We start from the raw sequence: 6,000 nt of genomic DNA on the forward strand, positions 1-6,000 counted from the left end.
AGGGCAAAGAAAATATATGAACTCAGAGTCCAATGTGATGGCTCCACATGAGTCCTCTCCCAGCTCCTTACAGATAAACAACATACTATGTTCAAAATTACATTGTGGTTGCTTTAGTTTCTAGTGGGAGGTTCACTGAAGTTCACTGAACTCACTGCCATGTTCATGAAACCAGTTTGACTTTAGCTTTATGACATGGAGCATTATCCTGCTGGAAGTAGCTATTAGAAGATGGTGAACTGTGGCCATAAAGGGAAGAACATGATCAGCAACAATACTCAGACACACTGTGACATTCAGACCATGACTGATTGGTATTAAGGCCCAAAGTGAACCAAGAAAACATCTCCCACACCATCACGCCACCACCACCAGCCTGGACTGTTGACAAGGCAGGTTGGGTCCATGGATTCATGCTGTTGATGCCTAATTCTGACCCTACCATCTGCAGCCTCAGCAGAAATCCAGTTCCATCAGACCAGACTGCGTTTTTCCAGTCTTCATGTGTCCAGTTTTGGTGATTCTTTGTCCACTGCAGCCTCAGATCTCTGTTCTTGGCTGACAGGACTGGAACCTGACGTGGTCTCTGCTGTTGTTGTCCATCCACCTCAAGGTTGGACATTCCCATTCTGAGAAGCTTCTCTGTTCACCACAGTTGTACAGAGTGGTTATCTGAGTTACTGTAGTCTTTCTGTCAGCTCCAACCAGTCTGACCGTTCTCCTCTGACCTCTCTCATCATCAAGGTGTTTCTGTCCTCAGAGCTGCTGCTTCACTGGATGGTTTTTGTTTTTCACCATTCTGAGTTAAACTCTAGAGACTGTTGTGTGAGAAAATCTCAGGATATGAGCAGTTTCAGAAACACTCAGACCAGTCTGTCTGACACCAGTCATGCTACGGTCAGAGTCACTGAGATCACATTTCTCCCCATTCTGATATTTGATGGGAACATTAACTGAATCTCCTGAGCTGTCTCTGCAGGATTTTATCCATTGTACTGCTGCCACCTTATTGACATGCGTGCACACACACACACACACACACACACACACACACACACACACACACACACACACACGCGTACACATTTGCAGCTTGAAGAGAAAAGGCAGCTCAGCACTTCTGAGACAGCTGCAGAATGGCTGAGTGTGTGTGTTGGAAAAAGGTGCTGTTCAGGGTGTGTGAGCATCCCCCTAGAGAAAGGCCTCTTGTGACTGGATGATAGAAAATATGAAAAATGCTGTAGTTATATGTGTGAGTGGGGTAGATAAACAGTTCCATGCTCCTCTGCCTCACTGGACACTTGACTTGAGGCAGGTTGGGAGACCAAGATAATTAATCTAAAGGTGTCTTCACATTGTCTTCACAGTCTATGGGATCAGCAGCAGGTTCATTTTCTCCAGTGCTGAAGTTGATACTCATTATGATAAAGACAGAGGCGTCTAGTTCCACAGAAGGTGCATCAAGTCATTGTTGAGTAGCTGCAAGCAATAATACTGATAACAGACCAATATCATAAACATTTTTAAAATCTTACATTGATGTTAGCTGATATCTCAGTCCTAACATGGATGTTATAGAAATATCATTTAGGGCTTTAAATGATCATGAATGATAAAATTACTCAGGCTGCTACAGTGTAAATTTAGTGTACTTCTACAGCTCAGGCCTGGTGGAACGTTGTGACATATACAGTATATAACCATACTGTATGTGGATACCGCTATGTGATTATTGAGCATGTCATTCCAAACACAAGGGCATCACTAAACTGCCATAGCAGCCTGCCTGACTGCAGGAATTTTCTCTCATTCAGCCATAAGAACATTAGTGAGGTCTGGGACTGCTGATGGGGGATAAGACCTCGCTCACAGTCCACTTTCTAATTCATCCCATGGGATGAAGGGGGAAAGAAAGGCCAACTCCAAAGCACTGCATTCCATTACATTCTGCAAACACGGGTCGACTGTTTTTCACCCACATGGTTGGTAACTTTGGGGTCCAGTGTCTTGCTCAAGGACATACACTGTGACATTGAGGGAGCTGAGGATCAAACCACCAGTCTTACAATAATAGAACAATCCACTCTACCACATGAGATACCTCCCCCCACAGTGTATCACACTGAATTTTCTATACATTTAATATTGTCTGCAGTATATTGATCAGTCATCTGTGTTTAAATTTAATTTTGCACCTTTATGTTTCACTCTTCTTCCAACAGTACCCATGTCTGAGGAAACCCTTGAGTAAAACCCTGGGATCACCAAAGTTAGTGGGTTTCATCCTCTGAGAACACGAATATCTAACAATGGAGGTCTATATTGTTGCACCTCAGTGATATAACAGAGATAACCCACCTATAGTACAATGTAAACTTTGATAATATAATTTGATCCGTTGTTTTTGTGAGAAAACCATACAATAGCGGAGTCATGCTTGCTGTTGTGGTTGGTTGAGTGATTTCCTCAGTCTGCAGGCTGCACTGGTGCAGAGGGAGTTCAGGCTGGTCTCATAGCCTATTCCCCCACAAGATAACACCTCATTAATAATGCTGAATAAATCATGTGTTGTTAACAGTGCCATTAAACACTCATTTAAACTCTAATTGCTTTGCAATCAATCTCACACCCAAAACTATCACATTTCCTGCTCTCCATAAATGTGTAGGTGTTTAGTGAGCGTTTGAGTCTGTGTACATGTTTAGTATTGGATAAACTGCATACACATTAATACTGTAGGCACATACAGAGGTACAGAGGCAAATTTTTAGACACATGAACTAGGCAGTGCCACCACCAGGAGGAGGATGTTCTTCCCTGAAAACCAAGTGACAGAGACACCAAGTTTGCCTCCAAAATCAAGTCAGTGTCAGTGTCAGCAAACCTATTTACCATCATTTCCTCTTTTGCTGTGTCTTGTGTGTGTTTACTCCGGCCTTGTGTTAAAATGATGTCTCTGACGTGTATTACAGCTGTAATAATGAATGTCAGGATAGCTTCCATCTTAGCTGTTCTTGACATGTCCTGTTTGATTCCATCTAATGGCATGAATAATGATGGTTTTGGGAAAACTGCTCTCAGATTGGTGAGACACACATAAAATGTTCAAATTTGAGTATAGGAGCAATTGTGAATCGACATGTGACGTTTGGGTTTTCACCAAGGCTAGTCACAATTTAATATTGCAAAGAAATTAGCACACCTGAGAGAAGTTGTCACGGCTCTTTGAGGTGTCTAAATGTTGGGTTCTCAAGAACTAGATAAGTGACCTAATGTCCCAAAGTATATCTAATATATTCTTATATTTACCCCCCTCCCCCCATTGTTCTATTATGTCCACAGTTGTTTTGCAGTAGCTGATATGAAAATTGTCTCCAGGAAGGATGTCCTCCCCACCGAGAGAAAGGAAGGAATATTTCAAGTGGCAGAGTAGGGCAGGCTGAAACAGAAATAGCTTTTTAATAAGGCGTGTCTGAATGATTTAATTTGTGCAGACAGCAAGAAAATGGAGAAAGCAGCTGCAAATAAGGTGGAATTTCTGTCAAATGAAGGAAATGACCTCTGAGCCCCCCCCCGGATCTCGATCTGATGCTTGATGATGTATAACTCCAGCGCAGGCTTAATAATTTACATGAAAATGCTGCAGAATTTAGGGGTCAGCACAGACAGGACCAAAATGCTAAATGATCCACCCAAATGATTCAAACTACTTCTGTCTCCCTAGTCTTATTTTCGTTACTATCAGTTATAATAATATTGTACTCACTTAACTGCTGCGATGTGGGAGAACAGTTCCACGACTATTTCAAGGTCCAGGAGGTCATCAACACATCAGGGGGTAAAGTACAGAAGGTCAGTGAGTAAACTGAAGCAGGAAGTGAGTCTGCAAACTGAGGTCAGAGGTGTTCTCTGTGGCCACACCCACAGACATCGGTGGCATCACACTGATTTATTTGTAATGTTTTGTTGATGCACCATTTTCACCAAGTGTAAAATCTTTTTGGGGATATTTTGAGCCTTTTTCAAATAGGTGAACAGAAATCCAGATATTTTTGCTCTCACTGGCGCAGTCTCTCCAACTCCAAAGGTTATGTATGTGTCACTGTCGTGAGTTGTCATTTATCATTTTCAGTTGGTTGCTGAGCTCCAACAGGGTGAATCTTGCATATTTTGAGCTGGCCCAAGGACAAATACCAGGGGAGAGAGAGGGGGGGGGCGTTTGTGATGGTCTTTCATTAGCTGCTCCTACCATAAGGCTTAGAGGTAATTAAAACCCCTGGACCAAAGAAAAACCTAACTACTTTACCAGTACTACCTGTGCGTGTGTAATCACAGTTCTGGCATTATATTCTACCTGGAGTTCCACCACCCATGGCTGTCCACACCACAGAGAGGTGATTTCTCTTGTCCTGTGTCTTGATAGGGGTTCCTGAGTGAACATGACACTACCTTCAACTTCTTGCCCTGATAGTGTATCACATTCTTTGCAGTTCTGAGATCTCAGCAATAAACATGGTGAGTAATATTATTACTACTTTCTTTGATGGCTATAAATAAGACTCAAGTTGCAACAATTGAGAAGGTCCAGAAGTATCTCTTACTTCCCTACATACCCAAAACACACTTGTATAAACTAACCACTTCACTTTGTTGAGTTAAGCATCAATGATGGTGGATGGATGATGAACCTAAGCGCGCCTCTAAGTCATCAGCTGTTCATCTATATTCATGTTTACTGTATTACTGTGTGCTGCTGTAGTTTCCCAATTTCCCTTGGCAGTCATCAATTTTGCATCATCTTATGATTACATGCATGTAAGTCAATGTGGTAATTTCCTAACATGAACCCACTGAATGTCATTCTGATAACTAATAGTACATAGCACAATGCGTAGCTGTCTTAGGTCAGCCAGCAAAGATCATCAATTTAAGGATGAAGACAGTATAATCACTATGTGAATGTAATAAAATATCTGCAACATCAGCAGGAGAAACATTTCTCCAGGGTCCAATCTGGGAAACACACTGTCAGAATAAAGCAGGGCACCTTCACCTGAGCCCCCAAGAAACCGTACCTCTATTAATTCTAATGTATTCAACTAATATCCTGTTCGGAGGTACACTGAATAATTAAAAAAAAGAGGTGTGTTTAGTCAAGGCTCACCATGTCCTCAGGTGGACAGCTTTCTGTTGCATTTCATCTCTCTGAAAGGATCTTCTTTTTCTCTCTGCAAGGATTTCTGCATACAGGAGAAATCCTTTGCATCCTAAAGTCACGAGTGACCCGGTTATTTTCTTTGTTCGTCACTCATGAGCAGGGAAGTTGGTGGAATATTAAAATCAGACCTGAATGACTGAACGGATGTGGGTGGTCCATGAAAACACCAAAACCAACAATAAGTTGATTCTGTGAACAAGTATTGTCTTTATATCCAAAGACTGTTATGTCTTATTTCTATGGGGTGTAGAGGTCCATTACCGGTACATGCAATATTTCCTCCTGTCTGTCTAAATTTTCCTGTAAAATAGGGGATTAAATGTTTTAGGAAATTATTGAACCTTTTTTAAAAAATTAAACTATATGTTTGTGCTCCATTTTTAAAGATTGATGTCTTTTGTAGGAAGCAATGGGCATGAGACTTCTTTAATAAAAAGGTTAAAGAAGTCCAAAAGTCTGGGGAGACAGACGAAACAGGGATTCGGACTGAAAACATTAGTGTTGGTGGGGGGGATATTGTTAAGGTACTTGTCACAATGAAATACAATGACTTCCATCTGGACTAACAAATGAATGTGCAGTCAGTAGTACTCAGAGACAAGATTTTCCAAAATTTATAAAGGCAGCAACTTAAAAAAAAAAAAAATCTTTTGTAGAAATATTTCATGAAGCATAATAATGGCATAAAAAGTTGAACTGGCTCAACTTTTGCAGAAACAAAGCAATATATCATCCAGCAAGGTGTTGTGTTATCCAGTCATGCAAGAGCACATGGGTTACTT

This window comes from Toxotes jaculatrix, chromosome 1 (assembly GCF_017976425.1).
Source record: "Toxotes jaculatrix isolate fToxJac2 chromosome 1, fToxJac2.pri, whole genome shotgun sequence".
NCBI classification, from domain to species: Eukaryota; Metazoa; Chordata; class Actinopteri; family Toxotidae; genus Toxotes; species Toxotes jaculatrix.